This window comes from Choloepus didactylus, chromosome 13 (assembly GCF_015220235.1).
Source record: "Choloepus didactylus isolate mChoDid1 chromosome 13, mChoDid1.pri, whole genome shotgun sequence".
Classification (NCBI taxonomy): domain Eukaryota; kingdom Metazoa; phylum Chordata; class Mammalia; order Pilosa; family Megalonychidae; genus Choloepus; species Choloepus didactylus.
The window spans coordinates 38,718,098-38,745,110 of record NC_051319.1 but is presented as its reverse complement, the minus strand read 5'-3'; the positions used below and the strand labels follow the sequence as shown (position 1 = coordinate 38,745,110).

The 27,013-nt window shown below is 35.8% G+C and overlaps 1 pseudogene; it reads right to left on the bottom strand.

Annotated features, from left to right (window-relative positions):
* Positions 1-4,167: 4,167 nt before the first annotated feature.
* Positions 4,168-5,317, bottom strand: LOC119507672 (annotated as a pseudogene).
* Positions 5,318-27,013: the final 21,696 nt, after the last annotated feature.

Here is a 27,013-nt window from a genome sequence, read left to right as displayed (position 1 = left end):
CATTTTAAGGCTATAAGTTCCCTGGAACCATGGCTTTGACTGCACCCCCCAACTTTTGTGTAAGTCATATATTTGTTATTAAGTTCAAAGAATCTGCCAATTTCTATAGTAATTTCTTCTTTTACCAGTGGATTATTTAGAAATGTACTGTTTAATTGCTAAATATTTAGGAATTTTGATATGAAGTTTACTTCTAATGTGGCCATAAATCATAGCAAGTCTGAATCAAATTCTGTTAAATTTACCGCTTCTTGCTTTTTGAACCACGTATGCCCAATTTTTCCAAGTTTTTTCAAGTATGTTATTCATGCTATTCAAATATTCTACATTTATACTAAATGCTATGCTGTATATTTTATAACTTTGTCTATGGCTTTAACTGTTCTCATTTTTTCTCCAATTTTCTTTTAAGCTATTGGTTAAAAATAACAATTTGTATAACTCTTTGCATATTAACTTGTTTCTCCATGTCATATCATTTCTTTTACTTTAGAACTGCTTATCTTAAAATTTACTTTTATATTAGTATGGCTACATCAACCCATTTTTTCCCCCAATTCTCTTTACTTTGCTTATGAACAAACACAATCTCAGATCAGTGCAACCAGCTTCAGAGTTGATGTTAATAGAAATTATTCCAAAACTATACTTAGGTCAAAAATAACTGCTATCCCATATAAAGAGGAAAAGATATACCGTGTATGTTCCCATAACAATGAGTTTATGCATTCTCATACTTGATCTGGCTAGCACTTATCCAGTGGATTCATTCAATCATTTTGAGAGAATTTGCTGATAATACTATGCAGGCCATGCAAACATCAAGTTCATAGTGGACACTACTCCTACAAAAATCCTTAGGACTTGACAGAATTCCTCTGCTAAAGGATTCCAAAATGCTTTAAAAAAGTATGTCACACCTCAAAACTACCTTTTGAGGTAGGTCAGCATTATTAGCCCCATTTTAGCAGAAGGAAAATCAAGGCACATAGTTATATGATTAAGTGACTTGCCCAGGGTCACAGAGAAAGTCAGCGGACAGTGATAGGAGAGGCCCTGGTCTAAGTCATCATCATAGCATTGCCACCTTCCTTTGTTCTACCTTCTACCCTAAATATTTGAGTTATACTTATAGAGAATACACTCAGGATATTAGCAAACCAAGAAAGAAATTTTCCATTTTACGTGCTACAACCATCTTTTAATCTAAAAAGTTATGAATCTAATACATTCAAATTACTTCCACCATCTATTGCATCTATTGAATGTGGACACTTAATAAAAATAGCCCTAAGAAAAGTTTCCGAAATGAACCTTAGAAGGGAATTCTGCAAATAGCTGTACTGATCATTCTCCAGCCAGGCCCCCTTTACTACCAGCCACTTCTGTAGGCTCTCAGGTGCAAAGGTACTCCACGGGGGAGCAACCTAGAGGAAGAGGAGGGCAGGCTTATAGGCAACACTGATTAGAAAAGATGTAAGGCACCCAAATAAGTTGTCAGCATACCCACAACCAAGGACTGTTAGAAATTCAGACTCTTTATCAGATCTGAGTTTCTGGATCATAAATGTGCCACTTCAACTGAGCTTTAGAATCTTGAAAGTATTGTTCCTTGCTCAGAATATGCACTCCCCTACACTCTGGGGCCTTCAACCTGAGGAACTCCACCCAGCCTTGTATAAGGCCATGGTATGGATCAGATCCATAGAACATGATTGGAATAGAAAGAAGAGAAAGTTGTTTTTATCGTTCATATATTATAAAGCAAGCATCTGAAGACCTGTGGAAATAAAACTACCCAAAAGACACTTCCAAGCAGTAGGTATACACAAGTCAGGAGATCTAAACTATAGGGTTCTTCCCTTCAATTCTTTCCTACTGAGGTGAACAGCTCAAAAAGACAATGATGCCTTAAGTTCAGGCTGACTCCCATAGTCTCTATTTATTCAATTAACACAGGAAGAAAGGCAGTCCTCTCTTCCACCACTGGGGCTCAGCACCAGACAGAATCTTTGGTATTGTACAATTTCAATCTTAATAGAGTAAATCCAAGCTTCTTTCTGCATTGATGACTGAGACAGAGGGACAGGAGTGTTCTAGTGTTCTCAAAGCACTGTTTTGCTTTGTTTTTCTATTCTGCTGTTTTCCCTAGGCTGTGTTGTGGGCAATGCCGGTTAGTTGGCATAATGGAGACTCTATTCAGAAAATTTCATGGCATTTCAGATCCCAATTCCCAGCCAAAGCTTTGCAGCAAACCTTGGCTCCAGGGAATGAGGCCTCTTTTCTAAGTGAGGCACTTTGGAACTTGCCTTTGCTTATGTGTCCCAGGGAGGACAAGCTCTTCCCTACTTCTGCAAGCATTGCACTGTCAGCTAGGTGTACAGATTCAGGCTGGGGGCAGGCTCACTGGGTATCCAACATGTTCTCTGGCTCTGACCCAGATAAAAGAGACTGAAAACAAACCCTCTTGTCCTCTGTGGCTGGTTCATTGGCACAACATAAGCATTTGGCTTGATTGTGCCTCTCTGAGCTAGGGATATTTCTAGTAAGATTTGCCAGCCTTGTCTTAAGTCATCAGTGTGGCAGAGGAACCCAGGAGGATAGAGGGGGTGACCCTGGAGGCCAAATGAAAGTGGAAGTTAGCTACTTTATAAAAAGAAACAATGGTTTCAGTCTGAAGGAAGTAGGAGATTCCTGGTCAGCAATAGCCATCATTGTGTCTTTATGAATAAATAAATAGCCTATCCAGAGAAAGAAGAAATTGTCATGGAGGAGATAGAACCAGTGAGAGAAGAGATGGAAAGGGAAGAGCCAGAATTCAAGAATCTGGGTAGTTAAGAGATTCCTACCTCACCCTGTAGGGCAGTCCTATACCCTAAGCTAGATGTTAACATAGCAAGGAATGAATGAAAGGGTGTAACACTGGAGAGAAGCCTTCTAGTTTATATGCATCACAAGGAGAAATTGGAATTAAGGAATGAAACTAACATCTAACTTGTTTGTATGACCATATTTCAAATTAGGGCACCCAATAACTTAGTAACCATCTGCATCTCCTTGCAATGTGTTCCCAAAGACCTTCCTTTGTAAAGTTAAGTGAATTACTTTAATATTCTAAGCAAAAATCATTTTTTTTCCTAAAATCATTCCTTTTTTGGTTATCTGGAAATATTGTAGACATCCTGAAACTATGAGGGTAGCTAATCAAGATCCTGAAGATGGCAGAGTAGCAACATGAAGGAACTTTGATGATTCCATGAGCTGCTGGATTCACTAATTATGGAGGCAACAAACTTCAAGACCTCTTGTTACATGAAATAAGAAATCTCCCTGCTGCTTAAGGGGGAGAAAAAAAATCCTTCCCCAACAGAGACTACTTTTACTGTAAACTAAACTTCTACTTTATCCCCAGCTTAAACCTTAAAACCTGCTTTTATGTTTTAGCATTGCCAAGCTCCATGGCCATCCCACATTCAGTCAGAAAAGAAAGAAAGCATGCCAAGTGATGTGGCTTGCAATCCTCACTAAGCAGGCAGCAATTTGTCCAATTATGGCACCCTTGCCTTGTTTCCCACCCCACCCCCATCCTTACTTGTCAACAATACCATGCATGCTTTCTCCCCAGACAATCTTGCTGTTTTAGAAAAGCCATGTGCCAAATAAAATTATTTTCCATTCCAACCAGAAGAAGTGTGGGCTGAAGATATTCAACAAGGACCTTCCCAGAATATTTATTTCTAGCCTGAGCTATCTACCCTGAAGCTCAAGACAGCTCAAGGAAAGGGCATTATCTGGAGCAAAGACCCCTAGTGTTATACTATAGAACGTTTAACCAGGCCTTGGGAGCTGGACACCCTTTAATGACAGACCAGCTTCTTGCCTGGGAGGCAATGAAGGGGAAGAGAAAGAAAGGTGACAAACAAAACAAAGAGACGGACAAAGGGACCAGAAGAGAGAGAAGATGAGAGAAGAAATATCAGCTTAGCATCATAAAATTAGAGTTGTTGGCTTTCTTTACTTTCACATTTTAAAGGAAGACTGTACTGGAAAGGGTTACCTTCATCCTTAGCATTCTGATAGCACTATTCAGTTGTTAATAGAACATTAAATCTCTGACTAGCTGACTGATGGCAAAGGAACCTGAGGGACCCCAAACTCAGCCACTCTTTAGCTTCTGTCTCCAGTTCTTTTAATCCTGGCCAGGATAGAGGCCTTGGACACTTTCCTCAGGTCATAAGCCAGACCGATGGCAACCATGCAGCCGATGAAGAATGTGGTGAAGTTGAGGTGCCAGCACAACTCACTGGTGGAGTGGTCATAGGAAAGGAGTGGTGGTAGTTGTGGAAGGCCTCACCCACAGCTCCCAGGGAAACCTGGATATTCTCTTGGGAGCAAATGTTCTTCTTGTAAGAGTGATATCCCTAGAAGTGGGTGGCACTGTTCACTAGCCAGGTGACATTGGGCAGTATGACATAATGCAGTAAAGTGGCAATGAACAAACTGGGTTTAAAAGATTTACCCCAGAAATAACAGGGCACCATCATGGGCAGAATGAAGCTCATCAACAGGACAGTGACTTTGAAGCATCTCCTCTGGAACATCACCATATTTTCAGTTTTTAGGTCAAACAAGTCTAGAAAACTGTCCTTCTCTTTGACAGCTGGATGTGCACAAGCAGCCAATGCACATGAGAGAAGAAAAAGTCACATTGGGAATTATGAGGATAAGCATGTTTCTGAAAACTTGTGGTCTTGGGCCCATTCATAAATATCATTCTGGAATGCCATTGTGTTGGCAATGATGAGGAAGATCCAAACAGCAGCCAGAGTTTATAAGTTCCATGACCCCACAGGCAATGGGCTCCTGCTGTTACGCCCAGGAAACTCATGAAGTAGTAGAAAATACCCAGAGATCTAGGTGGGAAGCAGTGTGATTCCATACAAGGCTTCCAAGTGTAGCAGAGACATAAGGATGTTTCTCCAGACCCACTCACACTTGGACCTTGGGCCTTCCTTATCCCGCTATCTTGGGTCTTATATATCATCTTTTCATTTTGTTTCCTTTCTTCCAAGTGCAGGGGAGACTTCTCCAACTTGCCTCCTCCATTCTGCAGGACCCTGGAGGGAGGCTCTGTGATGGTGGTGGTGGTTGTACAGGAGCTAGAGATCTATTCTGGTAGCAAGTGGACCTGCCATATGGGCTCTGGGTTGCTGGGTGTTAGGGGCAATGGAGACAGAGGGCAGACTTCTGTTCTCACATCCGCTTTGGCACTGTGCTCAGAAGGATCCCTTTTCTGTACTTTGCACACTGGATCCATGTCTGGCCATACCCAGTACAGTGGATTTCCCCAGGCTGGAAACTTAAAGGCTACAGCTCGCAGTGGGTGACTGTGTCCTGTACTTCTCAGACCCCTTTTTATTCACTGCTAACAAGAGTCAAAGTCATCAACCCTTTTTGTGTTTTATTGTTTAGTTCATTTATATTTACTGCAAATAGTGATATATTTGGGTTTACATTTTCCATCTCACCATATGCTTTCAATTTCTCCCATTTCTTTTTGTTCCTGTTTTCTTCTTTTGGTCTTCTTTTGTGTAACTTATAATTAAAAAAAAAATTCCATTTTCCTGTTAGTTGCTTGGTTATACATTTTCCTGATATACTCTTAGTGATTACCTTAGAGATCAAAGCTTTTAGCCTTCACTATTATTATCTAACATATGTAAGATGTAAAAATTTTTTTCAATCAATGTAAGCCCATTATGATGCTTGAAGTTCGTTTACATAATCCTCTTATTTTGAAAAATCCTTTCAATTTTAAAAACATTTAAAAAACCACAATATAATGTTTTTATTGTTTTTCACTATTGCTGTTTATTTAAATTTACCTGTCCTTCATCCTCTCTTTTGCTTTTCATCTCAACTTGCATTGCTATGATTCTATTTGTGAGATATTATTTTTCTTGTGCTTGAAAAAAGTTATGTATAAATGTCTGTGTGTGTATTCTTTAATTTCTAGTTTGTGTAGATCTCTAATGCTGATTTCTCTAATCTAAAGGTATTCTTACTGTGCATATAATTCAGATGGATATTTTCACTGGATATAGAATTCTACATTGGTACATTCTTTTCCCCTTCAGCATTTGAAGATGATGTTATATCATTATTATTTGAGTCTTATTATTTTTGATGAGCAGTCAGCTTTCATTTGAAGTTATCCCTTTGAAGTTATATAGCTGTCCCTTTGAAGTTAATAATTTTTTTTCTCTTTCCAGTCTTAAGATTTTTATCATTGTCTCTTTTCTCTTCTTCTTCTTCTTCTGTTATGCAGTTTTACTGTGATGCATCTCAATGTTGTTTTCCTTCTGTTTATCCTGCTTGGCTTTCAAAGAGCATTTTTAACCTGTGGCCTGGAATCTTGCATGGGATTTGAAAAGTTCACAGCCAATATTTCATCAGCCACCTTTTCCTGGGACCCACAAATGCATCCTGCTCTCAGGAGCAGGTGTGTTGTCATGAAGGGGTAAAACACAATCCCCTAGCAGATAAGGGGACTGCCAGAAAATTCCTTCTCCTATGGCCCTCAGCATATGTAATAAATTATTTGTTGACCATAGTCTGCTTCTGGCATCCAGCTGATTCCCTTGGTGTTTCTGTTCCTGGTGGGGAAGGAGTGGGGCTCCTCCACTACGGCACACAAACACAAGAAAGGCATGCTGCACATAGAACATTTCCCTGCTTCCGCCATGACTGAGACCCAGTGGTTATGGGGAACTGGCACCCACTAGTGAAGCTGACCTTGTTCTGTCTCCACGCTATGTGAATAAAAACATCTTTCCATCAGAGCCTGAGGGAGTCTTACTTTTGCTGGTGATCCCAACAGCTATATTGGGAATGAGCTGCTTTCTCTTTGGGTGTCTTTCCTTCTGACACCTATTATTTCTCTTTTCTTCCATTGTGATTCCAGTTATATGAAAAGAACAAGTTAAGTGTGCTTTTCTGTGTTTTACTGGAGTTTTTTTCTCTTCTATCCTCCACTTTTCTTCTCTTGTTTGTTTAATCTGCTTGTAAATCCATTCATTAAATTTTTAATTTCAGTTACTGTATTTCTCATATTTAGACTTTCCAATGTTTTTCTTTTTTTTTTCCTTTTTAGATTCCAGTTCTCTTTTACAAGTGCCCAAGTTTCTTTCTTTTTTTTTTTTTATTCCCTTTCCTCTCTTTTCTTAATTATATTAATCAGTGATTTAACTTGCTTGTCTGGTAACTCTAATGTGTTGACCCAACTTTAATATAGTATGAAATAAGTATAGACTATTATTTTATACTATTTACAAAAGTAAATTTCAGATGAATTAATTGTAAGTGTAAATGTATATTTAAATGTAAAAAGTTAAGCATTTACAATAAGATGTAATAGATTAAATGAATATCCAATTGATTGGAAACAACTTTTAGCCATGATGCTTTAGCCAGGAACCCAGAAGCTAAGGGGGAAAAGAGGTGCATATGTTTGGCAACATAATTTAAAAAAATCTTCTGTATCACAAAGTATACCTTAAACAAAATTAATTTATCTATGATTGATTAGGATGAATATTTGCAACTGAGTTAACATTTATAATATAGTATGGCCATACATTCTAGAAATTTAAGAATAAAATATAATGAAGAGTTTATTGATATTATGTTATAATGTATGATATTTTCAATGTATTTTTTTCATTAGCAACAATTATTTTTGGCACAAAAAAGAGGGAACTATCATACATTGCTAGTAGAAATATAAAGGTTACAGTCTACTTGGAAATCTCTATAGCAAAATCCATTAAAATGAAAATAAGAATATTTAACAATTCCTCTGGAAATATACTTTATGGAAATGAAAGCCTCACTACAAGGATGTTTGTTCTAACAGTGTTGTGGCAAAAACTGAAATAAGAATAATGAATGTTAATCTATAAGAGAAAGGCTGAATAAAATATAATATATCCAAACTATGGAAAATAAGACATTAAAAAGGATGGGTACTCAAAAGTTTTTCCATTTGATCTATTAAGTTAAAACTATAAGATACAGAAAGGTAGATTAATATTATCACATTTTTGTAACACAAAGAAAGAAATATAAAAGTATACTTGCACCTCTATTTATGTTTTATATGATTTAATAAGCCTAGAAAAACAATAGAGAGGAATACATATTAATTTACTTGAATGTAACTGGGGCTGGCGGAGGTGGCCCAAAAAAGGTGAGATACTCAAGTTAGCCCATACAGACAGAACTTTAGCAATAAAGTCCCTGTATATGAGTTTTTTAAGATGAAAAATAAAAATGCAAACAACTCAAGAGAAGATGAGTAAAAAAATACCTCAGCATACTCTGGGAGCCATAAGTTTTCTGTGGGACACAAGAGGATCTTAAATGGTAACAACTTGTCCCTCAGCTACACTCATTTTAAACAACTCCTTGGAGCCTTGCTTCTTACATGGTGGGGCATGAAAGAGAAGCATCAGCATCACTTGGGAATTTGTTAGAGAGGCAGATATCTGATACCACCCAGAATTACTGAATCAGAATCTTCTGCTTTTTTTTCTAATCAGGATTCCTGGATGATTAGTAGGTGCATTGAAGTTTGAGAAGCACTGACTTAGTGGATGAAGCATGGATTAAGATCAGAACCAACAGTGTGTATTTCTATTCAGTTCTATTTAAGTTTGAAAAGTGTGATAAGTTCTTATTTTACTATCTTTAAAATAGACAAAACCCTTTTTCAATGAAAAGAGAAACAATAAATAAACCCAACAATTATTCCTTGACAGACATTGGTGGGGGAATATAACATAACAATAGTTGATTAAATATTGAATAGAAAACATATAATACTTATAATTAAACTTATTGGAACCTCAGTTCCCACAAATGCAAAATGCAGTCTTAATAATATAGGACCTAGCTGTTTCGTTGGTCATCACAGCAAAAAATATATGCAAAAATAATCTGAATATTGAAGATTTTTATATACATATAAATGTATTTATTATTCTTGAGGTTTTTATTAAATGTACATATATTTTTTTTCTACTTTAAAATTGGAATTTCCCAGAGGATCATGGATGTATTTTAGTCAATCATGAAAACAGGAGGCATAAAATATTATATAACTATGACCACTTATTTCAGATTCTTAAAATTTTGCCTTCCATTCTGTCTCCTCCTTTTTATGATCTGTATAAATTTGATATTGCTTATAAAAACACTTTGCAGGTATTTTATTATTTATAAATGTATGAACATGAAATAAATTATATACCATTGTAAATTAGCTATTTCAACAGAAGTAATTCATATATTTGAATGATAAAATTATGTTATACTTAATTTTGAATGTGCTTCATTAAAAATAAAATTAATCACATTTCAAAGTACAAAACCTCTTTAGTATTAAGTGAAATAATTTATAATTTAAAATTTATCAGTCAGCTAAGAACAAAATCTCATTGTAAAGATGTCTTCTTGTGTAAATGTTCCTTTTTACTTTGCCTCTTTTATAAAAGAGTATTCTCATTACATTCCTGATTGACATCAGACTTTTCAAATCTTAGTTCAAAGAACTGTCAAAAGCTGATTTAAGATCATTTTAATAGGCTAAAAAAGATGTGAGTAAATTCTTAGCATTTTACAAAGAGGGAGACTATCACATAAATGCTACAAAAAAAGCATCTATAAAGCTGACCAAAGAAGAAGCAAAAAGGAAAGAACAGCAATAACAAGGACAACAAAGATCAGCATTGAAACAGCTATTATGAAAGAGGTCAGTGGGAATGATATAGGAGGCAATAGAGCAAAGTAGTTTGGAGCATGGGTTCTGGAGCCCAACTACTTGGATTTAAATCCAGGTTCTACCTCTTATTAGCTCTTTGACCATGGGTAAGTGTCTTAGTTTCCTAGCTATGTTTACAAATAACAAAAAAATGGGTTGCATTAAACAATGGGTATTTATTGGCTCACAGTTGGAGGCTAGGAGAAGTCCAAAAACTGAAGCATCAGCATGGTGATGCTTTCTGTCTAACTCTATAGTATTCTGTGGCTGGCTGCTGGTAATCCTTGAGTCCTTGGATTTCTGTTGCATGGTGATATTTTCTCATTCCTATTCCAGGTTCTGTTGACTTCTAGCTTCTATTTCTCCCTGGTGGTTTTCTCTAGGTGACCTTCCCTATGCGGCTTTCAGTAACAGGATTAAGACTCATCCTAATTCAGTTGGCCACACCCTTAGTAAAGATAACATCTTTAAAAGGTCCTATTTACAATGAGTTCACACCCACAGGAATGGAAGATTAAAAAGATGTTTTTCCTGGGGTACATACTTTAATCTACCACAGTAAGTTTATTTAATTTCTTTGTACCTCAGTTCCCTCATGTGTAAAATGGGGGTTATGAGGATTAAATGATTTAATATGTGTATCATGGTTGAAAGAGTGCTTAGCACTGAGAGTTTAATACTACCTTTGTTTTATTCCTCATTTCTGAACTACTAGCATAATATTTTAAAGTAGAAAAGCCATTTATATTTAAAAGAAATGTTGAATGATGGTGTAGATATTGTGAGACAATTTAGTCAATATCATTCTCTTCAGACATAATTTCAAAAACTGTTTCAATAGTATAAGACCTCTTTTATATTAAAACCTCATTGTGCCAGTATTGGAAGAGAGAAGACTCCAGATCAAATTTTATCATAAATTTCTTAAAATGCGATTATTAAATTTCAAGAGTCTTAAGAGACAAGAGTTGAGGCTCTAGACCTAGTGAAAGAAATATATAGGATTAGTTAACAATAAGGAACTGAGACAATATTTCTGTTATTCACACATACCACATTTGCCACAAGCAGTGAAACTTTACTTAAGCAGCAACAAATTTGGCCTCTCATTTCTAGCTCTGAGGTTCTCAGCTGCATGGTACAACCCCAAAAGAAATGGGGTTGTGGAGCAGCCAGAATTGTGTCTTGCTAGGACCAGAATTTTGAACTGTAACCAGGAAAATATTTTCTCCCATTTATATGCACACTGATAATTAGGCTCAAGGAAATGAAGTGCATGGAATGAAAATTGAGATTTTGTTTTTTAATGTGAACTTGTTGGATACCAGCTTTAACTCTTCTAACAGATGGATTCTTTTTGGCAGATGATTATGCAAACTGCTCCTTCCGTGCCTGTCTACATGAAACGCATTCTATAAATACATTGAAGCACTGGGCTCCTCTGAGTCCTCAGTGCTTGGGAATGTGTTAGCACCACGACAATTTGGATGACAGGATTCAAAAGTGTCTGAGGGTATGAGCTGGGAGAATGCTAGTGTGATTGCTTTGGTTCTATCAAGGGCCTTGGTGGATAATAATGTGGCTCCCTTGAAATTTTACATAGGACACTTTCATGTTAAAGGAAAAGAAATGAACTCACAGATAAGAGAGGATATGCAAAACAAGCAAATTTAAATAGGTTTTTAATGAGTGTTTTAATAGATACTGGAAAGCTAACACATTTGGAAAGCAGTGCCCAGGCAAATTTAAAATTTATGACAAATACTTCCAGGGATGACCCTGTCTCCCATGACCTAATTATCAGGGTCTTATTTCTTCAATATGTAACAGTTTTATAATGATTGCCCTAGCACAATGATCATTTGATAGTATTTCTGCAATCAACTGATAACAGGACCTGACTCAGTACTTTTGCAAACCAAACTTCAGTGGGAGGTTTTATGAAGAACCACCATCACACATGCAAAAGAAAAATCCAAATTTTAGGAGAGAAAATTAGATCATTTCAACTAAACCACAAATAACATGTGTTGGTCAGTTTTGGCCATCTGCTTGGGCAATATAGGAGTAGCTACCTGGTATTATAAGAAGGGTGATGGAATGTTAACTCACTCACTAGTCTTCTACCATGCCTAAATTCGGAAAATTCTCATTGGAGACATTATGAGAAACTTAAGACATGATTATTAGCTGAATTTTTAGGGAATTTTGTAGAAGAGAGGGCTAAGATGAATGATTTCCTGATGCCAATTCAATAAGTGCTTGGCAAAGCCACATAGGATATTTAGGGGTAACTAAAAAGAATAAAATACTATATCTTCTAGATTCCATATGTATTATTTATTGTTTGAAAATTGGATATTTTCTTGAAATAGACTATACTTTTGACCTTCCAATAACTAAAGCCATACATAGCAAAAGGATGACATATGGTTGCAGATGATTCTGGGCACGTGTCGTGGTAATGGCAGTTGTGTCTGGGGTTATGTTAAAGGGAATGGAAGGAAGTATGAATATGTAAGTATGTGCATGTGTGAGTGAGTGAGTGTGTGCGTAGTCTTAACTCAAAATGTTGTGTGAGGTCATTTGCTATGGAAAGCAAATAAAAATGAGAGGCAGCCCTTCCACGACAGATACTCAAGATACGATTGTGGCTACATATTAGACAGTTTCTGGTGGTGTTGATGGTTCCAATTGATTGTCACATTTTTAATCATGTCAATTCAAATTACATCAGTTAGTTTTTGGTTAATTAAATCAACATTATTGCTATCTGGGTATTCAGTCTCTATGTGTAGAACATCATTGTAAGCAACTGATTATTGAAATCTGGTTCATTTATAACCTAGTAACATTTGATGACTCAATATGGAGAAAAAAATTAAGGATCCAAAGGAGGAACATATGAACTTCTAGTATTCTCTGCCTCTGTTACCACATAATTGGACCCCTTTTAATTTGAAGTTAGTAGAACAGATAATCATTCATTTATTTGGTAAATATGTATTGAGCACATGTATATTGAGGTATTGCTCTAGGTGAAAGAGACATGGCATAGAAAAGGGCAAACAAATTTCCTTATGGGTGAAACTTGTATTCTAATTGGCATGTGTCTCAGTTTGCCTGAGTTGTTATCACAAATACCACGCAATGGGGTGGCTTAAGGAACAGGAATTTGTTGGATCACAGTTTTGAGGCCAGAAGAACTCCCAAATCTAGATATTGGCAAGACTTTATTTCTTCAAAACTGTAGCATTCTGGTGCTGGCTGATGGCAATCCTTGGACCTTTTTGGCTTTCCTGTCACATGTCCTCTCCTTCCTCTTCTAGGTTTCTACCGATTTTCAGCTTCTAGTTGCTTCTTGCACTTTCTGTTTATAAATCATCCGGCAATCCAGATTCAGGCCCACTCTGCTTTAGTTGGCCATATCTTAACCAAAAATAACATGTTTAAAAGGTCTTACTAATAATAGGTTCACACCTACAATGATGCAGATTAAGATTAAGAACATGCAAATGTGGGAGGTACATAATTCAATTTACCACATCCTACGTGTGGATATACAGATAATAAACACTTAAACAAACAAACAAACAAAAAGAAATAATGTGATGGGTGTGAGAATGTAAGAACTAACTGAGATTCAGAAAATGTTTTTATGATACTGCATGTAAGTGAAAAACTGAATGATGAACATGAGCTAGCTCTGCAAAAAAACAAACAAAAAAAACAAAATTTAGTGAAAATATTAATCTCCTTACCCAATAAGCTCAACAAACTTCAAGTAAGCTACTCAAAGATTTATACATATATCCATCTAGTCTGTTTAAAGGCAAAGAGGCAATCTTGAAATCAAAAAAAGAGAAAAACTGTTCATCATATATAAGTGATCCTCAATAAGATTGACAGCTAACTTCTCATCAGAAACTATATAGGCCAGAAGGCAGTAATATACCATATTCAAAGTGCTGAGAGAAAAAAAAAATGAAAAAAAACCCTGCCAACTAGGAATCTATATCCGTAAAAAATATTCTTCGTAAATAAAGGAGACATTAAGACAGCCCCATAAAAAAAAAAAAAAAAAACAGGGAGATTTTGTTGCTAGTATATGTGCTTACAAGAAATATTAAAAGCAGTCTTAATTGCTAGTATGAAAGAACTCAAGCCCACACAAAGGAAAACGAGCACTGGTTAAGGTAATCTTAACATAAGTAAATATTATTCTCCTATCCTATTGAAAAGATTATTGCTGGATGCATAATGATAGCACTATGATTAAGATCTTATAATGCATAAGGATGTATTTTGTATTGAATAATAATTCTAAGTATGGGAGAGGGAATACAGTTATATTAGAGCTTTTCTTTTTGAATTATTGAAATCAGATTAGTATAAATCTGAATTAGATTAATTTAAATTATTATGATATTTGTAATCTCTGAGGCAAACACCAAGAAAATACATTTTAAAAATATATTAAAAGAAATGGCAAGAGATTTCAAATTGTACTTTAGGAAAACATAACAAAAGCAGTAATACAAACAGAGGAATGAAAAATACATACAATATAGAGACGACAAGCAGAAAATGGCAGGTGTCAATACTCCTTTATCAAGATTTACATTAAATATTAAAGGATTAAACACTGCAATCACAAGGCAGGGATTGGCAAAAAGCATTAAAATGATTCAGCTATATGCTGTCTATGAAAGACACACTTTAGATTCAGACATTAATGGGTTGAATGCAAAGAATTGAAAAAGATGTGCAAATGAAATCAGAAAAGATCAGAAGTTGTTATACTAAAGTTAAAATATACTTCAAAAATTGTTTACAGCGACAAAGATGTGATGATAAAAGTGTTGATGAATCAGAAAGAAATAACTATTATAGATGAAAATTTTGCTAGCAATAGAGTCCCAAAATACATAAAACTCAAACTGACAGAATTGAGCAAAGAAATAGACAACTGTATAATAATAGTTGGTGTCTTCAATACAGCACCCTCAAAAACTGATTAAAAAAAAAAAAAAACTAGACAAAATCTACAAGGATGTAGAAGATTTGAACATTACCAACCAACTTGACCTAACAGAAATCTATAGAACACTCCACACAACAGGATAATACTCATTCTTTCCAAGCAAATATGGAACATTCTGCAAGAGAGACTATATGCTAGGCCATAAAACAAGTATTAGTAAATTAAAAGGAATGAAACCATATGAAGAAAGCTGTCTGACTACAATGGTGTTAAATTAGAAACCACAAATAGATTGTGAAAATTAGTAAAGAAATAGGAGACGTTTCCATGAGTTGCCAGAAAGTAAAAAGATTGTAAGGAAATTCTGTGAACAACTTTATGGCAACAGATTTGACAACTTAGGTGAAATGAAAAAAATTCTGAAAAGTCACAGAATTACAAAACTACATAAAGAAGAAAAAAAATCTAATTACCTATACAAGTAACAAAAAGAGTTTGTAACTAAAAATCTTTCCACAAAGAAAAGCCTAGGTCCATTTTGCTTCAGGGGTGAATATTACCAACAATTCAAAGAAAAAAGAATGCCAATACTTCACAAACTCTTCAAGAAAATAGATGAGGAAGGAAAAAGTCAACTCATTCTATGAGATCAGCATCACCCTAATACCAAGGCAAAACAGTGACATCACTTTTCCTTATCAATTGAAAAAGCTACTGTAAAGCTAGAGTTATGAGATACTATGGTACTGGTGTAAGTATAGACATATAGATCAATGGAACAGAATTGAGAATCCAGAACTTGAATGCTTGTACTTACAGTCAATTGATTTTTGACAAAGGTGCCAAGAAAATTTGTTAGGTGCAAGACAGTCTATTCAACAAATATTGGTGGACAACTGGATATACAAATACAAAATAATTAACTCAGAATGGATCATAGTCTTAAATGTAGCCTCTAAAACAATAAAATTTTTAGAAGACAACATAGGGGAAGATTGGTGACCTTGAGTTAAGGAAAGATTTCTTAGATATGTCACAAGTCATGGTCCATAAAAGGAAAAAAAAAAAAAATTGTGCCATAACAAAACTCAGACATTTGAATTTCAAAAGACACCATTATATAATTAAAAACAACAGATTGGGAGGAGATATTTACCAAATTTATCTCCAATAAGGGACATGTATCCAGAATTTAAAAACAAACAGATAACAACAAAACTCTTACTACTCAAAAACAATGAGACAAATTATCCAATCAAAAAATGGGCAAAGTGTGAACATTAAAATTAAAATCACAATGACATATCACTTCACAGCCACTAGAATGGCTACAATAAATAGACAGACAATAACAAATGTCAGTGACAATGTGGAGAAACAGGAAGCCTCATACAATGGTGGTGGGAATGTAAAATTTTTCAGTCAGTTTTGGAAACACCTTGGAAGTTTCTTAAAATGTTAACTTAAAACTTCCATATGACCAATTCTACTCCTGGATGGTCCATCTAAAAGAAATGAAAAATATACTTCCATATAAAAACTTGCACACAGATGTTAACAGAAGCATTATTCATAATAATAGCAAAAACCTGGAAACAGCTTGAAAATCCAACTGGTGAATTGTGATATACAGAAACGCTGGTCAACAAGAAACAGGAATGAACCACTGACACATGCTGCATCATGGATGGACCTCAAAAACATTATGCTAAGTGAAAGAAGCCAAAGACATGAGATAACATGTATGATTCCCTTTCATATAAAACATCCAAAAAAGATAAATGTGTATATAAAGTAGAATAGCGGTTGCATGGGAAAGGGGGTGGGAATGGGGACTAACTGTAAATGGATATGAAGAATCTTATCGGAAGACTGACATTGTTCTAAAATCAACTTGTGTGTATGATTACACTTAACAGATATATGTACAAAAGTGCAGGGGAAGAGATCCCATCGTGGCCGGTCTCCCAGGGTGGCCAAACTGCCAGGGCTAGGGTTGGTAGATGGCAGCTCCATGTGCACCACCTTGCAATGGAGAAGAGAAACAAATCTATACTGCCATTGCGAATTCATTCCTTGATTAGCATTGATGCTGCGTGTTCCCAATTTCTGGGTTTAAGTTCATTAGACTTAACATCTCCCCCAGGTTGTGGAATGGAAACAGACTGAAACATTGTGGCACAACAGAAAGTGGGAGGCAGGTAGGTGAGGGCTGGGAGATGGTCGCTGAGCATATGTCTGTGATTTCCCCAGCTCTTGGGTCCTCCAGATATTTTCTCTAAATTTTTCCCCAAAACTTAACAGTTCTTAGAGTTTCATCATTGTCTTCTTGTATTTTATCATTGGCAGCGAGAAGAAAAAAATGTTACATCTTCAGTATGCTGTCTGGAAATTTTCCTTAGCAAGATCACTGAGTTTTACTATCTTCCACATTACTGCAATTGTGAGTGTTGCCGAACGTTTCACCTCTAAATGATAAGCATTTATTTTTCTCCAGCCTCCAAAAACATTTTCCTCACTCTCCTTCAAGGCCTCACCAACAGAATTCTGGAGGTCCTTCCAGCTCTTACACAAAGTCTCTGAGTCTTTCTATATTCCACTCATTGTATCTCTCCAAAGCCAGTGTCAATTTTTGTTGTTTTACAGAAGCACCCCTTTTCTAGGAATAGGTTCCTGTTCTGATTATTTATCACCACATAACAAACTACTATGTAATTTGGTGGCTTAAAACAACAATTTTATTTTATTAAGATTTTGAGGGTTAAACAAAAACCGTAGATTAGCAAGACCTCAGCTGTTTGACTCATCTCTGCTTCATGCAACATCAGCTAGGGGAAAAGACTGATACTGGAGTATCTACTGCTAAGATGACTTACTCACATAGCTAGCAAGTTGGTGCTGGCTGCTGGCTGGGAGCTCAGCCAGGGCAGTTCTCTGCATGAGGCAACTTTGGCTTCCTAGCAGCATGGTGGATGACTTCCAAGATTGACTGTTCCAAGAAACAGGAAGTAGGAACTGCCAGACACCCAAAGGTCTGTGACCAGAAGCAGTGACGACAAAACTTCCAGCATATTCTATTAGTCAAAGAAGTCACAGAGCCCACCCACTTGATGAAAGATATTTCAAGAAATTTGTGGCTTTCTTTAAATTTGCCACATCTAGTATGTTCTAAGAGCAGAAAGGTAAATAGACAAAATTGTGTGCTATCCTTGATGTGATTCTAATTTAAAATAAAATTCTCTTAAGAACTCAGAGAATATGGATAGCGTTCTAAATGGTATCTCTGACTACATGTCAAATAGATATCTATGGAAGCTATAAAATCTCTTCTGGAGCAAAAAAAGCCTATCTGCAGTGTTAGTCAAGCTAATGGGCACAGTGGTCTTACTTCTATGGTGCAAAAAAATAGAAGGGGAAAGCATTGATCTGAAGTAGCCAGGAATAGAAGAAACAAGGCTGTAGCTAAGAACTCAGTCATGAACTGAGAGCTGGAATTAGAGGGGTGGGGCTGAACAGTCCATTGGATGGAAGGTGAGGAGTAGGGCATATTTGAACTAAAAATTACAGGTTGATATAAAGTTCAACAGGAACAAAACAGAAAGTGAGAATAAAGAGAGGAGGAAAGGGAATTCTAGGTCACTGTCATAAACAGGGCTGTAGTACTAGTTTGCTAATTCTGCCACTATTTACACTGTGCATGATCAGTTATTTCAGAAACATATAGTCAGGGCAGAAAGAAACCATGGGTGATTATCTTTCCCTGGACATTAAAAATAACCAGTCATATGTTGCTTGAAGTAAAACATTTCTTCAAATAGCATATAGAAAACAAGTGGATTCCCAAGCCCCAAAAGATTTATAAGTGTATTTTGGTATCCAGTGGGGAAGTGATTTGATATTTTGGAGGAATTCTTTAAACTTTACTTCTAAGAGCTCCCCAATGATTGTTTTCTTCCAGGCAGAAGAGACTGGAAAGAGGAAACATATGCACCAATTACAGTGACAGCACAATCTAGTTTTAAAAATGGTCATGGCAAAAATTATTATAATTGTTTCTCCTTTGCAAAATGTAGAAAACTAACTATGTGGGTCTAACTCATACTCATCCTTCAAGACAATTGCTTTTTCTTTCTTTCCTTTTGGAAACTTTTCTTGATATCTCCCTATTTCTTCCAATCTGAGGTAGAGCATCTTCTATGCCACTTTAGTTTAGTCTATAGACACCCCTTGCATAAGATATATCTTTTCATTCCATCATTAGTTATGGATACTGAATTCTTTTCTCACAATATTGTGAAAATTTGAGTATACTAAATCTGTCCAATATGGTAGCCAATGGCCACATATGGCTATTTTTTAGATTTAAATATAAAATATTTAAATTTATGTGAAATTAAAAATAATTTCCTCTGTTGAACTATTTATATTTCTACTGCAAAATAGCCACCTGTGATTAGTGGCTACCGTATTATATATGTATATAGATACAGAACAGAATATTTCTTTCATCTCTTCAATTCTGTTGGACAGCACTGCTCAAGATTTTGGGTTTTTTAATAGAATACAGGAAGAAATGCCTATGACTGAACATTATTATAATAATTTGGCTCCCTGTAGGAAATTCTGACAATGTACCTACACATCTAGTATACCTTTATATTAAATCGGCTCTGTTGGTATAGCACAGATAGCTATTCATGAAACATAAATCAATACTTGGGCATGCTAAATAGGAGTATTCTCATTCACAGAAATTGTTAATAAAGACAGAGCTGTAAAGTCTACTTGTTCTGAAAATTATTTGGACATTCTGGCTTGGCTAGTGCTTGAGATAAACTCTTGTACTCTTTGCTTGCCCATATTGAGGCTCCATGCTGAGGAAAGTGGCATGAGTAAGAGGGCAGTTCTATGTATTTCTGTACCATGCCAAACCTGAATATGAATCACATTGTAAAGTGCCTTGCTATTTATTTAAATCTATCATAACAATTAGCTTAAGCTATAGAAGGCTTTAAAAAGGCAATCAGAGAGATGAAATGGCATAATGAAAACTGTGTTCAGAGTCACAAAAGGGCTTTTCAGATACAAAGAGGTATAAATTACATGAGACAGATGAGTCACCAGTTAAAGGCAAAGGATTTTTTTTTTTTTACTGGTCTGATTTTTAGCTGTTTGGAAAATAAATAAACGTTCTTATAAGTTATTGTCTTCTTCCTTGATGCAAATAAGTAACAGACATGACAAAACGGTTGAAGGAAAGTGCTGTTTGTTCTTCAGTGGGACCTGTGCTCTTACTCAGTTACTGGCCAGATTTATGCATTTTGCTTATTCAACTGGGAAAGAATCACAGACCCTCAATTCCAAATAAAGAGGGGAGAGGAAACCTTGTGCTTTGGTAAATACGAGAGAAAGTAAATTAAATATTGACTGAAGAAGAAAATTTCTAATGGATGGGAAAAATTAATTCACTGTGGAATAGAAAATGAGACTATATCTCAAAGCGGTCTCAGATATATGAGCATTTACTAGTCATATTTTTCTATTTTGGATTACCATGTGTGGCAGGGTAAAATTTTCATTTTTCCTGCCTGTCCCTATGTTACACACTTTCTCCTCTTCACTGTTCTTTAATGAATATACTGAAGAGAGCTTACTCCTTGTTAAATACATACAAAGGAACTGTTTCCAACAACTATAATAACTGTGCAAGCAGAGTTTATTGCTTTAGTTTACACTTGACTGAAATCCATACTCTGAAATCTTTATGTTTTACTTCATATATTCTTAGTCTTTAGTGTCTTTTAATTACGCATTTCACAGCCTGCCTCCTTGCCCAATGTTCTTTCATCTCTACTGCTATAAACTTAGGCCCTCCCTTGTCAACTACAGTCATTAGCCACATTGAATCTTTTTTCTTCCTTTCTAGAATAATTCCGATGTGAGTATTTAAATGCTGAAATAATAATCAGAAGGGCTCCCAGTGTAAAACCTTCCCACATAGTAGCTTACCCAAACATAGACTCTAGGGCCTGTCTTGTGGTAACAATATGTATGATGGGAATAGAAACAGGAACTTTTGTTCAAATCTTTGTACCAAGGTTATATGCTAAAACTTCACCCTATTCAATTTTTTAATCTGCCTAAGCATTCATCAGATCTCCAATCTTGTCATTACTTTTAGTAAATTTGCAATATTATTTTTTAATGTGTTCCATTAAGTCCAGAAAGTTAGAATTTGACCTGATTTGGTTGCTAATTCATGTCATAGACAGAATCAGAAACTGCATGTATCAGAGATGTTGCTATAAATTTTAATTGGTCTTAGCCATCAAATCTGATTTTGGGCATAGCATGAATTACTCTACCATAAAACATTCTTGGCTATAACAGTGATTTTCCTCTATATGCTGGCCTCATAAAAAATTTGTCAGTTTCCTATTAGAGCAAATTTGGAAGCATAGATAAATGGTGAGCATTATCTTTTATAGAAGTATAAGAAATACAGGAGGGCTTTATGCCAAGAGGATCTTATGAAGTTGTCAACATTTGTGGAGAACAGAATAGCTTTTTGAATCTACTTCCAAACTGTAGATTAGTGATTTTTCTGAGGCACAAAGAAAATGTGAGTATATCATACTCTGCTTAAAAATGTCCACGAATTCCCTAAACTCCTAGCATAAAGTCCAAATTCCACAGCATGGTTTACAAGTTTAAAATGTGTTCTTTAATTATTTCTCTAACCATATCTCCCACTATTTCCTGCCTCTCACACCCAGGTCAGCCCATCATAAGGAACTTGCAGTCCTCTGAATTGCCATCCTCTCATGTATGCAAAATGTGTTCTTTAATTATTTCTCTAACCATATCTCCCACTATTTCCTGCCTCTCACACCCAGGTCAGCCCATCATAAGGAACTTGCAGTCCTCTGAATTGCCATCCTCTCATGTATGCTTTTCCTACTGCCTTGACATCTCCCACACCATGTCCTCACCTCTCCTTCAAGTATGTACCCTAGTTCCTGTTTGATTTTCAAATATCTACTCAGTCTGTTTTTTTTCCTTCTGTGAGGAATTCACTGACCACCTCCTCCCTCATGCATAGCTGGCATGATGAACACATGCATGAAGTGACCACAGAGGCAGGTCTGGAGGCTATGCACAAGAGAGACTAGACTTCTACTCACCATGTCCAATCTACAAGGAGCCAGCATCAGATACCAATGCTGAGTCTCTGATAGTAACATCACTCCCTGAAGGGAAAAACTGGCCCCTTGATGTCAAGTTGACTACCCTGTTCCTTTTACATCCTGGAAGGTCCAGTGGTTCATTCTAGAACAAGCATATTCTAGGAATACATTTGCCTTTCCTACCCTCACAGTCTCAACCATGTTAGCTTAGGTGACCCATTTTACACAAAGCTGATCCAGAAATGGGCCCATCACATACCTACCACCCAGAATCTGCCAGCAGGATAAAGCTCTGAAAGGATTTGCTAATGGCAAACTGGAGAAGCCTCTTGTGTGGCAAATCACTTCAATGATGGGATGTAATATTTCAGCATGAATATATGCATTGAATTAAAGAACTTTATTTGGCTCTGTGACTGCAATAGAAAGAAACATGACTCCAGGAACTAGACATGAAAACAGAAGTGGCCCCTTACCCTCACTTTAAATAAGGGTGAGTTTATCGTAGTTTGATAAAGTTATGTTCTAATATAGGAACAATTAGCTTAAGCTATAGAAGGCTTTAAAAAGGCAATCAGTTTGTTTATCATGGTTTGCTGAAGGGTGAGTTTATCATGGTGCCAAGAGAGGCACACTTTTTCCAGGCAACAGAGTAAGAGTTCTATTGAATTATAAGCTAGGGCTGCCACCTATGCATTTTTGGCTTCTTGTGTCCAGGAATTAACAGGCAAGAAAATGAGTCACCATCATTACAGGTTAAATTGACCTTGAGAATCAGGAGGAGGTAGGGCTGCTGAAACAAAAAGGGGGCAGAAAACAATCACAGGTGGTACCTGAGGGTTAAGAGAATCAAAATGGATAGTAGAGGAAGAAGACTGAATATTAGTTGCTGCCCAGAGACCAATTGCAATAGTAATCTTTCCCACAAACCTTTCTATGTTTCCTCTTAAGGAAAAAAAGATCTACTGGAATCCTAGAGAACGTACAACCTGAAGATATATGGAGCAAAGGATACACACATGGCACAGTGTGTGGATCATTGTAGATATAAAGATATGCAGTCCATAGTCCCCTTTAATTAAAGACTTGCAGCCCAGCCACTGGGAGTACCATCAGAGGTAGCTTCCAACCATCAGATCCCTCTTAGCTGCAGAGAGCAGGCTTGCCCAAGGTTATAGGAACCTACGTCTTCTCTGGTGTAGCCAGTATCTGGTGACTGAATGAGGCTGGAGTATTAGGGCCAGGCCATTATGGGCCAGGCAGGACAACTCAACCCTTGCTCCACAGCTCCCCTCTGAGTTGGCAGAGGCATTGGTGGGCCTGTATTGCAGTTTGACTTCCTCCACTGCCAAACCCTCTACCTCCTCCTTTGTTTCACATGTGTTGGTCCCTAATAAACATTTTATTCTGCACTCCAAATTCTATCTCAGCGTCTGCATCTAGACATCCCAACTTGCGACACCATCGTAATAGCCTTTTTGTCTGTTATAGATAGCATACTTTTGAGTGGCTGGAGTTCTGTTTTCTTTACTACTTTATCTATAGAACCTATCACAATAATTGGTGCATTGTAGGTTCACAGTAAATATGGAAAGAATGAAAGAGAATTTAAAATATGTATGATAGGAAACATGTATATGCTATAGAATAATAGAATTCTAAAAATTATATTATATTGCTCCAAATGGATAGAAAATTATTTTAAAATGACCAGATAACCATATCACATAACTTATTTTCTATGTAGACATAGATTATTTGCTTCATAAATTTTCTGAGTCTATCAAATGATTGATACATGGTAGATCTCTCTAAAATTTCTTGGTGCTAGAGTGATCCTTCTGTTATTTTCTTTAAGGTCCTATTTCTGGAAATCCTAAATTATACCTATAAGTAATTAGGGGAAGGGCGTTTCTAAAATGAATCCATGAATGGAATTGGATGTAATAAGATTACTTGGAATTTCTCCTTTAAACTCTTGTTAAAGTTTTCTTGCTTTGAAATAATTAACTTTTGAGTGCATTTTGCAGCAAAAAAAATAGCATCCTCTATCACTGTCAGCAAACATGATCTTTTTTTACTTTGGATTTGAATTTGTTTTTAATGTAATTCTGTATGGTCTAACTTACTATAGCTATATTTCTTCATGATTGGGAAAGGCAGGTACTGTGACACTTTGATAATTTATGATACACATGATAAAACCAATGGTTTATACATTCTCCCCAAAATGTCATAAAAAATAGACATTTTATGCATAAGCGCAAGGGATATCTGTTACTGAAATATCCTACTGTGTTTAAAATATGGAAGAAGGTTCATTTTATTTCATAAGAACAAAGAATTAAAATTGTTCCTATATTAGAACATAACTTTTTAATTAAAGTTCTTGTTTAAAGGAATTAAACAGTCACTATCTTAAAATTTATACTTAGCCATTAAATGAAGTTTGTTTGCATAGGACACTGATCTTTAACCAACTCTGTCAGTATCAAAATGCTAATATGAAAAAGTTTCCACAAAAACAACATTACTAAAGAATGAATCTGGTTAGAATCGCTGGAAAGAAAAATTATCTTAGGTCATTATAGCTTTTATGGAATGAAATCAAGTGTTTCCATGAAACACATATTATGTACTCACCTTATGTGGATATTTTACTATGTATTTATAGATGAATCCCAACACTGAGACATCAACCTGAAAGTCTCAGTTTGAAATTTCAATCTCACTGGGCATACTCATTTACTTGATCCCACAAGCACTGCAAATTCAACATGCGTAGTTCAGTTCTTTGCCTCTGCTGCACTTCAGTCCCCAACTTTTTCTCCATACTTCACCACCCTTATCTCACTTTACAGGACAAGCTCACCAAATCAAATTTTATCCCTGATATTTCCAGCATCCCCAACTCTTCCTTACTCTCCCCACCAAGCATGTTTTCAAAGAACGTGGGGATGCCCTCCTGCAGCATAGTCACTTTTGTGAGATGGAATTCAGACCATCACATTACAGGCTAAAACTTTCAATAGATCCCACTTCCAAGAACACATTTATTGCCACTTACTTTGAAACATAAGGCCTTACATGAGCTGGCCTCTATTTACATCAACAGCTCTAGAAACTCTTCCTGTCTCTTTTGCAACCTGGTACTATAAAGCTTATAGAATTATTTTTATTTTTTTATTACTGACCATATTGTTCCTAACCTCTGTACCTTTGGCTGTGCTATTTCCTCTAATTGGGACATCCTTTTGAGTATTCTTTGTCTAACTAACTCTGGGACTGTTAAAACATCTCTTCAGGAAGCCTTGTCAACTACATTTTAATAAAATTATTTGTTCATATACCTGCTCTCACCTCTCCACCTTACCCCCCACAAATGTTTATGGTGTTTAAAGTTGTTTTCCTTTTTGTATACACAGCATCCAGCAAAGTGACTGGCAGTAGTTGGCAGCATTGAAGAGCTTAGTTACTATAAGCACTGGGGCTCTAAGAGGGAACAGGGTACAATGTGACCACTAGTTACTCTCAAAAATCATCCAAAATAAATTTATAAACTAAATAAAAACAGTTGTTTACTAGGCAATAGAAAATTCTAGAGAAATCACTTAGCCCTCAAATTACAACCATAAGGTCACCAACACACTATGGATATAGAAATGGTGTAGATAGCACTGAAATCTTGATCATGATAATTCCTTAAAATAAAACAAAACCAAAATGTTTCAGTTGCTTTTTTTAAAGGTTAGCTGTTTTCCTTACAATTATTAATGTCTTGAGATCTGCCATTGTTTGAAATCACAAATTATTTCTATTACCAACATTTTTTCACCTCTTTTTATTTTTACTATGATAAAATACACATAACAAAACTTACCATTTCAAAATATACAATTTATTGACATCAAGTACATTAACAATGTTGTACAACCACCTGTACAATCTAATTACAGAATATTTTCTTACACCCTCCATACCCCCACCTTTTTTTTTGTACTTTTTACCATTTATATCTTTGTACATTGTATGTCCAAAACCATAGCTTTATCATTACTTGTTTTTACTTTTCTTGTAATGCAAATTTTTTTCAGTGCAAATACACAAAATATATATTAAGGCAAATATGTAAAAGAAATGCTCAACTACATAAACTAAGTTTTTGAAAGCCTCCATAATTTGGGAGTTATGAATAGTAACACAATTATCGATGATTGTATGTCTTTTCTTTTAAGTTATTGTAAATGTTTTTTTTTAAGTTATTGCCTTTTTTTTTATTTTGGAATATAACATATTCACATAGAAGTGATAACTTTCCAAGTGGCACCCAACAAGCAGTTAGAGAGCAAATTTCAACAAATACCATGGGTTACAGTTTCACAGTTTCAGTAAGCCATTTCCTTACTGTGAAACACAACACATATGCAAAAACATGACAACTTTCAAAGTACAATTCAACAAGCAGTTATAATGGGAAATTTTCAAGAATGTTATGGTATGGGTTACAGAACCACAGTTTCAGTCACTTCCCCATTGCAAGCATTACATACATAAAAAAGGGTGACAACTCTCAAAATTACAATCCAACAAGTAGCTATATAGCAAATCCAAAAGAATGCCATGGGTCACAGTTCCACCACTTCAGTTCCTTACCCCCAGCAATTCCAATACCCCAGAAACCAAGAAAAATAAAATTATATAGAGATTCTGTATTCATAATCCTTTGTTAAATTCTATCTTGTCTGTTGCTACTCCTTCCTCTAGTTTAATCACTTTCCCAATCTTCAGGGATGTCTAGGCAGTGACCACCCTAACTTGTTCATGTTGAAAAGGGTGTAGACATTATGGGAAAAATGGAATGCAACTTAACCACAAGAAGACAAACAACCCAATTGAAAAAAAAAAAAAAAAAAAGGCAAAGACTTAAAGAGCCATTTGTCTGGAGAAGATAAACGAATGGCCAAAAAGCACAAGAAAAAATGTGCAACATTGTTAGCCATTAAGGAAATGCAAATCAAAACC